General features: G+C 46.6%; 1 protein-coding gene across 1 annotated transcript in view; it reads left to right on the top strand.

Moving 5' to 3' along the window:
* Positions 1 to 10,468: 10,468 nt before the first annotated feature.
* LOC141086580 (uncharacterized) overlaps positions 10,469 to 13,282 on the top strand; it is a 127,021-nt gene continuing 124,207 nt past the window's right edge. The window contains exon 1 of the mRNA XM_073572739.1: positions 10,469 to 10,625. The gene's annotated coding sequence lies outside the window, so the exon portion shown is untranslated. The remainder of the gene's footprint in view (positions 10,626 to 13,282) is intronic.

Here is a 13,282-nt window from a genome sequence, read left to right on the forward strand (position 1 = left end):
AATCCGCAGCGTGTGCACATAGCTTTAATCTCATCACACATTCCTCTTGACCTCTGGATGATGGCTTGGAGGACAACAGTTGTGAACTATATAATGCGGATATTCCTCTGTAACGAGATCCAGAAATCTAAAGCACCAGAGACTCTTTACAAAACCACAGCAAGGAACACTCTACAGGATAGCTGCCAGATCATGGCTCCATCATGAGGAGGTGGAATTCTGAGTCCTTCTGTGTGGAATCCGGGCCTTGTCAGGTGATGGCCGACAACTTGATATTGTAGACTCTCCGCTGAGGCCTGTTTTGCTGGCCTCAGCAACATCCCTTGAACATGTCTGCTCCAGTTTCTTCTTTGGCACCAACCTGCCTGTGGTTTGGTGGCAGGGCTTTTATATCAAGGAAATCCTTCCTGTGGGTCACCTGATCAGATCCAACACACAAAATCACTCCCTCTGTAAATCTTTCAGGACAATTGGGTTCCGCTTAATTTCATCTGGCCTGCAGATGGCAGCATCTCCTCAATAATGGCACCAATAAATATTTTTACTGACCTGAGATATAAGAGAATATCATCCCCACACAGGTGACAATCCAGCAGCTGTTGGCTGTCCACTATAGCTGACAACTTGCTGTATCACAAATGATCAGTGTTGGCACCGTCCATATCTGTTTAACCCCTTAGTTGCTGCTGTCAAAAGTGACTACATCGGAAAAATGATTAAAAGATTGTGGGGGCTTCCGTTTTAATCTAATTGATACACCGATATTATGCTTGTGTGGTCCTGATGTTTGCCATAGCAGTTCATGGCCAAATAGCGGCCTTAGAGTCTCCTGGATATAGCGGTCAGTTCAGAAGTCAGCGACATTTAGGTGGTAAGCAAACATTTTTTCATTCCAGCTATGCCACTTTGGAATAATTCCTGAAAATCACCTGAAGGGTTAATAAACTACCTGACAGCAGTTTTCAATGTGTCAGGGGGTGCTGTTTTTAAAATGGTATCACGTTGGGGGTTTTCCAATATATAGGACCCCCAAAGTCACTTCAAACCTGGATAGGGCCCTCCAAAAATAAATTTTGTAACTTTCCTTGAAAAAAAGAAAAATTATTGCTACATTTTTAAACCTCCTAAAAGCCTAACAAAATAAATTAGCGTTTTAAAAATGGTGCTGATGTAAGGCAGACATGTGGGAAATGTTATTTATTATTGTTTTTGTGTAGTATGACTATCTGGATTAAACGGATAATCATTCAAAGTTTGAAAATTGCAATTTTTTTTTACATTTTTTTCAAGTTTCTGATATTTTTTATAAATAATAACAAAAGATATCAACCTAAATTTACCATTATCATAAATTATTATGTGCCACGGAAAAACAGTCTCAAAATCAATGGGATTTGTTGAAGTGTTCCAGAGTTATCACCACATAAAGTGACACTGGTCAGAATTTTAAAAATTGGCTCATTCACTAAGGGGTTAATATTACAACTGTTTATACACAAGTGGTGTACAAGGAAAAATGTTGGCAGCGGATTACTCAGGATACTCTCCAAGCATGTGACAGCAGAACTTGTTTATTCAGGAACAATCAGGAACAATATATGATAAGCTTAATAGATCAGGAATAAATCAGTTGTGTGTCTCTATTTTTATAATTATTATTTATTTATATAGCACCATTAATTCCATGATGCTGTACATTGGAAGGGGTTGCATACAAAATTATAAATATCATTTACAGTAAACATAATTACGATGACAGACTGGTACAGAGGGGAGAGGACCCTGTCCTTGCGGACTTACATTCTGCGGGATAATGGGGAAGAGACAGAAGGTTGGGGGTGCAGCAGCTCAGGCGGTGGTGAGGCGGCAGAATGGTTATTGCAGACTGTAATCTTTCCTGAAGAGATGGGTTTTCAGATTCCATCTGAAGGATTCGAGGGTGGTGGCTAATTGGACGTGTTGAGGCATGGAATTCCAGAGGATGGGGTATATTCAGGAGAAATCTTGGAGGCGGTTGTGTGAGGAACGAATAAGTGTGGAGGAGAGTAGGAGGTCTTGGGAGGATCGAAGATTACGTGAGGGAAGATAGTGAGAGATTAGTTCAGAGATATAGGGAGGGGACAGAAAGTGGATGGCTTTGTAGGTCAGTGGTAATAGTTTGAACTGGATTTGTTGGTGAATTAGGAGCCAATGGAGGGATTTGCAGTGGGGAGAAAGAGGGGGTAGTGAGGAGAGAGGAGGATTAGTCGGGCAGCAGAGTTGAGGACAGACTGGAGTGGTGCAAGAGAGTTAGCGGGGAGTCCACAGAGGAGGAGGGTGTTGCAGTAATCAAGGTGGGAGAAGATGAGGGCATGCACAAGAGTTTTAGTAGATTGAGGGCTGAGGAAGGGATGGATTCTGGAAATATTTTTGAGTTGGAGGGGACAGGAGGTGGCAAGAGTTTGGACGTGCGGTTTGAAGGACAGGGCAGATTCGAGAGTTATTCCGAATTTCAGTTGCAGGAGAGAGCGTGATGCCATTTACCATAATAGATAGGTCGGGTAGGGGAGATACGCGAGATGGAGGAAAGATGATGAGTTCGGTTTTGTCTACATTGAGTTTTAGAAAGCGAGAGGTGAAGAAGGAGGATATGTCTGATAGACACTCCGGGATTCTGGACAGCAGAGAGGTGACATCTGGGCCAGAGAGGTAGATCTGAGTATCGTCCGCATACAGGTGGTACTGGAAGCCATGGGACTTTATGAGTTGTCCTAGGCCAAGGGTATAGATGGAAAAAAGTAGGGGCGCCAGTACAGAGCCTTGAGAGACTCCAACAGAGAGAGGGTGGGATGAGGAGGTAGTGTGCACTAACTTTATGAATAGCATACAAATCTAGCAACTACTTTAAACACTCATAAGGCCCCGTCTCACATAACGAGATCGTTAGCGAGATCACTGAAACGTCACAGGTTTTGTGATGCAACAGCGACCTCGCCAGCGGTCTCACTACATGTGACACATAGCGGCGAGCGCCCCCCGCTGGATATCGTGCTCGAATGTCCTAGGCCATTTTTTGATCATTGGTGTCCCGCTGGCCAGCATGCATCGCTGTGTTTGACGCCGACGAGCAACCTCGTTGGAGACACAGAACTCAGGGACGCAGGCGTGAGTCGTCAGAATAGCTGCTGTGTGACAAGGTCCTAATGACCACTGAGGTTGTTATATGGATCGCCGTAACATTGCTGCATTGTTAAATAGATCTGCCTGTTTGACATCTTACTAGCGACCATGTAGCGACATACCAGCGATCCTTACCAGGTCGTATCGTTGTTGGGATCGCTGGAGCGTCACTATGTGTAACAGCACCCATAGACAGGAATGGAGTTATTGCACCAAACATATTCCAACACCTCCACTTAACAACTTCTTATCCTGTTAGTCCCATTGCAGTTCTGAAGTCCACAAACTTGGCTCTTGATAATGGCTTTGTCATACCATCAGCTATCATCTTGTCAGACTCGCAATAAACAAACTCGAGTACACCACATTCCACTAAGTCATGTAAGTGGTGATGTTTTACATCAATGTGCTTAGTCCTTGCATTCATCTCCTCACTGCTGGCAAGTTTAATGCATCCTTGGTTGTCCTCATAGATAACTGTTGGTTGAGCTAGTGGCTTGCTGAAATCTTCCAAAAGTTGATTCAACCAAATTACTTCTTGACTTGCATAAGCAGCAGACATATATTCTGCTTCTGTAAAAGATAATGCGACTGACACTTGTTTTCTGCTGGACCAAGAAATTGAATTTTCTCCTAACTTGAACAAGTAACCAATTGTTGATTTCCGATCACTTGAATCTGCAGCCCAATCTGCATCCACATAACCTGTGGGAGTGAGATCTCCTCATGAAGATAAGATGAATTAAGATTTAGCCTTTGAGTTTCTTTAAGATATTGAAGAATTATCTTAATTGCATTCCAGTCTCTTTGGCGTAGCTTGCTTACACATCGGCAGAGAATTCCAACTGTGATATCCGGACGAGTTGTGGTTGCTACATACAGAAGCGCCCCCACTGTTTGTCTCTAAAGGTACTGTCACACTTAGCGATGTACCAGCGATCCCGACCAGCGATATGACACGGTCAGGATCGCTGGTACATCGCTAAGTGGTCGCTAGTGAGCTGCCACACAGGCAGATCTCACCAGCGACATCGCTGGGGACGGGGGTCGCTACTTACCTGTCACACTAGGCGATCCTGACGTCCTCCCACCCACGTCCACGCTCGTCGCTCGTCTCTCCACAGGAAGCTGACGACAAGAAGCGGCCCTGGACGTTCTCGCGCGATCAGCGATAACCAGCGGGGGAGCGGGTCGTAGGTAAGTATCAGACATAGCGATATTGCTAGCGATATCCCTTAGTGTGACAGTACCTTAACTCTCATTGCTGGGTAGCAGATCTTCTCCTTCCAACTTTACGTAGGACGGATCCATTGGTATTGACGCACCTTTGGCTTCTGACATTCCAAACTGGTTTAGTATTGCAGAAATATTAGAACTTTGGTTGAGAAGAAAACTCCCATCTTCCTCTCTCTGGATTTGGATTCCCAAATAATATGTCACATTTCCAAGGTCCTTAGTCTTAATGTGCTGGTAGAGAATTTCACCTAGCTTGGCTATTTCTTTTTCATCTTGATGAGACATGATTACATCGTCTACATAAAGGAGAACATACATCCACTCCTTCGCTTCATTCTTCGTATACAAACATGGATCAGCTTGAGATCTTTTAAATCCTTCATCCATCAAAACTTTGTTCATTTTCGAGTTCCAAGCTCTTGCCGACTGGCTTAAGACCATAAAAAGATTTTTGTATTTTACAAACAAAGGTGCTCTTCACCCTTTTTAAAATATCCCTTGGGGTGGCTCAAGTACAACTCTTGTTCAATGTCACCATGTAGGAAGGCTGTTTTGATGTCAAAATTTCTCACTGTCATATGTTGAACTGCAGCTACAGACATTAAAGTTCTGAATGTGGTTTGCTTCACGACTGGAGAAAATGTAGCATCATAATCTTCACCATACTTTTGCAAGAACCCTTTTGCGACCAATCTTGCCTTAAACCGGTGAACTTTACCTTCTGAGTCATATTTATTTTTGAAGACCCACTTATATCCGATAGCTTTTTTCCTTGTGGACAGGCAGTCCACTTCCCGTGGACAGGCAGTTTTTGCATCTCTTGCCATGACGATGGCTCTGGTTCACGAAGTGTTCTGACCATAAAAGAAAGGCGTCTAGCTGGGATACCTTTGTTTGGTCTTTCTGATCTCCTGACTGGAGGTTGACTTGGTTCTTCTGTGCCTTCCTTAGTGGCTTCAGAGCTTATCCACACTTCAGTGTTTTCCTTTTCGTGTCGGGGTTTGGTGATTGAGATTCTTGTTCTTGCTTCTTAGGTTGAATAACTGGTGTAACTTCATGGGATTTGAGTGATACAGAGTTTTCATCAATCACTACATCTCTGCTGATTGTTACTGTGTTGGTCTCTGGGTGCAGGATTCTGTATCCCTTTTGAGTTTTGCTATAGCCCACCAGGACTCCTTGCTTTGCGTGTGATTCCCACATGGAACATTTTTCTTTGGGAAATATCCTGAGGTGCTTCAGGTTAGGCTTCTCGCAGTTCAGTAGTTCATATGGAATTTTATTTGTGACTTTACCTGGCACTCTGTTTTGAAGATAGCAAGCTGTCATGATGACGTTGTAGGTAGATTTGCATAAAAAAACATACTACTTCCACTTTAACAGAGAGTACGGTCCTTTCTCTCTGCAATGCCATTTTGTTCTAGGTTGTAAGGAATGGTAGTCTGGAACCAGGGCCGGTTTTAGGCAAAGTGGGGCCCTAGGCAAAGTATAAAATGGGGCCCTAAATGCTAACATATTGCACATCACACAGAAGCATTTTGATTGTATTTACATGCGCTGAGTTCAGGCTGCTAAATGAGTGTGATCGACAATATTGAAGTCGTTCAACACTTGTTTCCCGGCCTCTTTCCACCGGCTGAGAAAGAATGATGGGGACAGAACAATCACTAATGGATCACTAACAGATCACCATACAGTATCATGTTATCAGCAGCACATCTACAGTTTACACCCCATAGTCCTCCATATGATATAATGAACCCCATAGTCCTCCATATAGTATAATACACTCCTCATAGCCCTCCATATTGTATAACACACTCCCCATAGTCCTCCATATTGTATTACACTCCCTATAGTCCTCCATATAGTATAATACACTCCTCAGTCATCCATATTGTATAATACACTCCCCATAGTCCTCCATATTGTATAATACACTCTCTATAGTCCTCCATACTGTATAATACACTCCCTATAGTCCTCAATATAGTATAATACACTCCTCAGTCCTCCATATTGTATAATACACTCCTCAGTCCTCCATATAGTATAATACACTCCCCATAGTCCTCAATATAGTATAATACACTCCTCATAGCCCTCCATTAAAATGCACTCAGTTCTCCATATAGTATAATACACTCCCCATAGTCATCCATATATTAAAATACACTGATCAGTCCTCCATATAGTATAATAGTGCTCCATATAGTATAATGCACTGCCATAGTCATCCATGTAGTACAATTCACTTCCCATAGTATAATGCACACCATAGTTCTTCATATGATGTATTCCCCATAGTCCTCGATACAGTATAATGCAGCCCACATATAGCATAATGCAGCCACCCCACAGAGTATAATGCAGCCCTGCCATACAATATAATGCAACCCCCATAGAATATAATGCAGCCCCCCTCTTATAGTCTAATGCAGCCACCCCCTAGAGTATAATGCAGCTCCCCATCAGAATATAATGCAGCCACTCCACAGAATATAACGTAACCCCCCCATAGAATATAATGCAGCCCCTCCATAGAATATATGGCAACCCCCTCATAGAGTATAATGCAGCCCCTTATATAGTATAATGTAGCCCTTCCATAGAATACAATGTAGCCCTTCTCATATAGTATAATGCAGCCCCCATAGAATATAATAAATCCCCCATACAATATAATCTAGCCCCCCATAGAATATAATGCAGCTCCCTATAGAATACAATGTAGCCTCCTCATATAGTATAATGTAGCCCCCTCATAGAGTATGATGTAATCACCCCCCATAGAATATAAATATAATACAGCCGCCCATAGAATATAATGTAGCCCCAAATAGAATTTAATACAGCCCACCTCCCCATAGAATATAATGTAAAATGTACCCCCTTGGTATATAACACAACCGCATAGTATATAGCCCAGCCCCACAAGGTATATAGCACAGCCCCACAAGGTATATAGCACAGCCCCACAAGGTATATAGCACAGCCCCACACAGTATATAGCACAGCCCCACACAGTATATAGCACAGCCCCACACGGTATATAGCCCAACACCACACGGTATATAGCACAGCACCACACGGTATATAGCACAGCACCACACGGTATATAGCACAGCACCACCATGGTATATAGCACAGCACCACCATGGTATATAGCACAGCACCACAAGGTAAATAGCCCATCATGGTATATAGCCCAGCACCACATGGTATATAGCCAAGCATAGTATATAGCCCAGCACAGTATAAAGCCCAGCACAGTATACAGCCCAGCACAGTATACAGCCCAGCACAGTATACAGCCCAGCACTGTATACAGCCCAGCACAGTATACAGCCCAGCACAGTATATAGCCCAGCACAGTATACAGCCCAGCACAGTATACAGCCCAGCATAGTATACAGCCCAGCACAGTATACAGCCCAGCACAGTATACAGCACAGTATACAGCCCAGCATGGTATATAGCCCAGCACGATATATAGCCCAGCACGATATATAGCCCAGCACGATATACAGCCCAGCATAGTATATAGCCCAGCACAGTATACAGCCCAGCACAGTATATAGCCCAGCACAGTATATAGCCCAGCACAGTATACAGCCCAGCATAGTATACAGCCCAGCATAGTATATAGCCCAGCACAGTATACAGCCCAGCACAGTATACAGCCCAGCACAGTATACAGCCCAGCACAGTATACGGCCCAGCACAGTATATGGCCCAGCACAGTATACAGCCCAGCATAATATATAGCCCAGCATAATATATAGCCCAGAACAGTATACAGCCCAGCACAGTATACAGCCCAGCACAGTATATAGCCCAGCACAGTATACAGCCCAGCACAGTATACGGCCCAGCACAGTATATGGCCCAGCACAGTATACGGCCCAGCATAATATATAGCCCAGCACAGTATACAGCCCAGCACAGTATACAGCCCAGAACAGTATACAGCCCAGAACAGTATACAGCCCAGAACAGTATACAGCCCAGAACAGTATACAGCCCAGCACAGTATACAGCCCAGCATGGTATATAGCCCAGCACGATATATAGCCCAGCACAGCATACAGCCCAGCATAGTATATAGCTGTGACGGACTCAGCTCCTGCTGAGCCCATTTTTTGAGTGGACCCTCTGGGTCATGGCACCCACCCACCGAGGGCGAGCTGACCTTGTGAGAATCCACCCCCTATACAGGGAGTGTCAGGGGCAAGACCAAGGGGGTGAGCCACCACGACTGCTGGGACCAGACGGCCGGCTCAGGGGACACTAGACGAGTGTCTGACGACAAGGACGAGCAGGAAGCAAGACGAGACTAGACGTAGGTGCAAGGTATCTTCTTTAGAATAACACAGGATCACATACAGAGTAAACAAGCAAAACGTGCAAGGTGCGCGCGTGGGCACGCCAAGGTCCATAACCTGGTAAGTGCCAGGTGGCACGCCTAGGCACAGGTAATGGCATGATGGCATCGGACTCCGGACTGCTGGCAAACCGACAGGGTCCAGGGATCAGGCTGCGGACGTCAGCTCCGGACATCAGGCCGTAGTCATCTGGTTCTGGACCTCTGGCAACGGTCGGCAGGTTCCGGGCATACGGCAGGCAAACCAGGGTTCAGGCAAGGAGGCACGACAGATATCCAAGCAGGGTGCGTGTTTAGGGAACACGCCAAGGTCCAAGGCTAGGTGCGTGTGTAGGGGACACGCCAGGGTTCAAGGCTAAGTGCGTGTGTAGGGGACACGCCAGGGTTCAAGGCTAAGTGCAAGGCAAGGTGCGTGTGTAGGGGACACGCCAGGGTTCAAAGCGAGGTGCGTGTGTAGGGGACACGCCAAAGTTCACAAACGAGACAGGGTGCGTGTGTAGAGCCACGCCAAAGCATAGGATAAGAGAGTGCGTGTAGAGACACGCCAAGGCACAAGGTAAGACAGAGTGCGTGTAGAGACACGCCAAGGTACAAGGTAAGACAGAGTGCGTGTAGAGACACGCCAAGGCACAAGACAGGGTGCGTGTAGAGACACGCCAAGATTCAAGGCAGGGTGCGTGCTAGAAGCGACGCCAGGGTTCAAGGCAGGGTGCGTGCTAGAAGCCACGCCAGGGCACAAGGAAGGGCTGCGTGCTAGGAGCCACGCAGGGACGCACACCTCACTGGCCAATGCACACGGCTGTAACGCCAGCACGAGGCACGACTAAGGCACAGGAGGGGGCAAAGGAACCTTCGTGCTAGGAGCCACGCCAGGTTCAGGGCAGGGTGCGTGCTAGGAGCCACGCCAGGGCACAAGGAAGGGCTGCGTGCTAGGAGCCACGCAGGGGGCATGCCACACTGGCCAGTGCACACGGCTGTACACAAACACGTGGCACTTACCACTGCACAGGAGACGGCCAAGGGGAACCCACGCCGGGGTTCAATGCAAGGACAAGGCAGGGAACAAGGCAAGGAACACAAGCAGAAACAGAGCCAGGTCAGAGCGAGGACAGAGTCTAGCAGCGGAGCGTAGGCAGAAGCCCAGAGCCGGGCCAAGGGAAGACCTTGGGACTAGACATAGAAACGAGCACTAAGGAGAGGAGAAATGGTGCGTGTGCCAGGGAGCACTACAGAGCACCATAGGAGAGAGCGAGGCAGAGCAAGCAAAGACTGAGACCATAGGGAGGAACACAAAGCAAGGAATAGCAAGGCAGAGAACACAGGGAGGACTACAAGTCACAGCATAGCAAAAGCAAGACATGGCAAAACAGGCGAGGCAGAGAACACAGGAAGGACTATAAGTCAAAGCATAGCTAAGGCGAGACATAGCAAAACAGACTAAGACAAAGAACAGCAGAAGGACTACAAGGCAAAGCAAGGCAAAGACAAACATGGCACAAGACAAGAGGCGGAATACGAGCACGGAGCGTGTGCAGAGACGCACGACAGAGCAGAGTGCAAGGGCACAGAATAGAGGGAGCGCCCCACAGACCCAGAGCCTTGCAGGGAAGCAACACAATAATCAGGCCCTGAGCATAGGAAGGGGCGGCCTGATATAGGGCATAGCACCTCCTCCTCCAGGTCAGGACCAGGGGAGCACTTCCGGGATTCTAGACATGACGAGATGATAGCAGAACCAGACAGTGCAGGATCTTAAGAAACGTCACATGATCAAGGACTCCAGACATGACGAGAAGATCACAGAAGGCAGAGCAGAAACGCAGGCATCCTGTAGCTCAGACATGAGGTGAGTGTGCACACTGCTCTAAGGAACATGCAGGACAGCAGACAAAACATGCGCATGCACATCACTCCAGGAGTTCTTGAGACAAACAGACATGGCAGACATGGCGGACGTGACAATAGCCCAGCACAGTATACAGCCCAGCATAGTGTATAGCCCAGCACAGTATACAGCCCAGCATAGTGTATAGCCCAGCACAGTATACAGCCCAGCACAGTATACAGCCCAGCACAGTATACAGCCCAGCATAGTATACAGCCCAGCACAGTATACAGCCCAGCACAGTATACAGCCCACATAGTATATAGCCCAGCACAGTATACAGCCCAGTATACAGCCCAGCATGGTATATAGCCCAGCACGATATATAGCCCGGCACAGTATATAGCCCAGCATAGTATATAGCCCAGCATAGTATATAGCCCAGCATAGTATACAGCCCAGCATAGTATACAGCCCAGCACAGTATACAGCCCAGCATAGTATATAGCCCAGCACAGTATACAGCCCAGCATGGTATATAGCCCAGCACGATATATAGCCCGGCACAGTATACAGCCCAGCATAGTATATAGCCCAGCATAGTATATAGCCCAGCACAGTATACAGCCCAGCATAGTATATAGCCCAGCATAGTATATAGCCCAGCATAGTATACAGCCCAGCATAGTATACAGCCCAGCACAGTATACAGCCCAGCTTAGTATATCGCCCAGCATGGTATACAGCCCAGCATGGTATATAGCCCAGCACAGTATACAGCCCAGCACAGTATACAGCCCAGCACAGTATACAGCCCAGCACAGTATACAGCACAGCATAGTATATAGCCCAGCATAGTATACAGCCCAGCACAGTATACAGCCCAGCACAGTATATGGCCCAGCATAATATATGGCCCAGCATAATATATAGCCCAGCATACTATACAGCCCAGAACAGTATACAGCCCAGTATAGTATACAGCCCAGCACAGTATACAGCCCAGCATAGTATATCGCCCAGCATAGTATACAGCCCAGCACAGTATACAGCCCAGCATAGTATATCGCCCACCATAGTATACAGCCCAGCATAGTATACAGCCCAGCATAGTATACAGCCCAGCACAGTATACAGCCCAGCATAATATATAGCCCAGCATAGTATACAGCCCAGTATAGCATACAGCCCAGCACAGTATACAGCCCAGCATAGTATACAGCCCAGCACAGTATACAGCCCAGCATTGTATATCGCCCAGCATAGTATACAGCCCAGCATAGTATACAGCCCAGCACAGTATACAGCCCAGCATAGTATATAGCCCAGCATAGTATATAGCCCAGCACAGTATATAGCCCAGCATAGTATATAGCCCAGCATAGTATACAGCCCAGGATAGTATACAGCCCAGCACAGTATACAGCCCAGTATAGTATATAGCCCAGCATAGTATACAGCCCAGCATAGTATATAGTGGGCCCCCCCGAATGGCCCCACAGTCCAGTACTTACACTGATATATTTAAAAAAAAAAACACTATTCTCACCTCTCCTCTTGCCCGTGCTGCTCCCGGCTTCTGTGTCCTCTGCCTGGCACACAGTGAAAGCGTGATGATGTCATCGCGCACCCGCTGTGTCAGAGGCAGAGCCAGGAATGTTGGAGAGGGAGCGTCAGCTGATGCTCTCTCCTCCATCATTGGTTTGAACTGTACCGTCAGTCGCCGGTATAGTTCAGTGCGGCGGCGGCAGGCAGAGTTGGCGCTGGGGGCAGGCGGGCCCCCCTGCCTCACAGGGGCCCCATAGCGGCTGCGTGATGTGCCACTAGCTGGGGGCCTCTGGGGGAGCGGGGGCCCTAGGCAGCTGCCTGGTCTGCCTGCCTCGAACGCCGGCCCTGTCGGGAACACTATTCTATCCTTTTTCAAAATGGTTTGCACCTTACCACTTGTACGTATATTCGGTTCCATTATCTGCACGCAGGGCTTTTGGCATTCTTCCAAATTTGTAAAACATTACAGCAAGATATTCTTCAAGTTTCTGTGGAACTTCATCCTTACTGTGAAGCAGGTAGGCAAGTGTACATCTGGAGTAGTCATTAACAAATGTGATAAAATATCTCTTCTTGCTAGGAGTTTGAACACTCATTGGACCACATACATCTGTATGTATCAGATCCAGAGGCTGTGCAGATCTACTAGTGCTTATTTTTTTTTTGGAAAGGATTTTCTGGACATTTTCACTTTAAGACAGCTAGTGCGCTTCATCATTTGACTACACTGGTTGATTTCAATACCATTTGCAAGTTGAGCTAGCTTCCTTACTGCTTCTGGGTCTCTGTGACCAAGATGTCTGTGCCATACATGCGTACATACATGTCGATCTTGTCTATCACTGTACACTCTTTCATTGCATTTTAGCTGATAAAGTTCATCATGGATTTTTCCTTCTGCAAGAGTGTGACCCTTCTTTGAGATGATGCAGCTGTTATCTTTAAAAGTAACTACATTCCCCTTTTGCGTGAGCTTCTTTACTGACAGAAGATTGCTTTCAAGGCTGGGAACAAAGAGAACATCCTTTATTGGGATCTTTCTGCTTTGTGCTGAGGAAACTGGACAGTGGAGATAGCAATATCCTACTCCTTCTGAAGTCATATAGTGACCATTAGCTAAGATGACCTTT

The sequence above is a fragment of the Dendrobates tinctorius genome, unplaced genomic scaffold, assembly GCF_039654945.1.
Source record: "Dendrobates tinctorius isolate UK_male_01 unplaced genomic scaffold, ASM3965494v1 ptg000032l, whole genome shotgun sequence".
In the NCBI taxonomy this organism is placed as follows: Eukaryota; Metazoa; Chordata; class Amphibia; order Anura; family Dendrobatidae; genus Dendrobates; species Dendrobates tinctorius.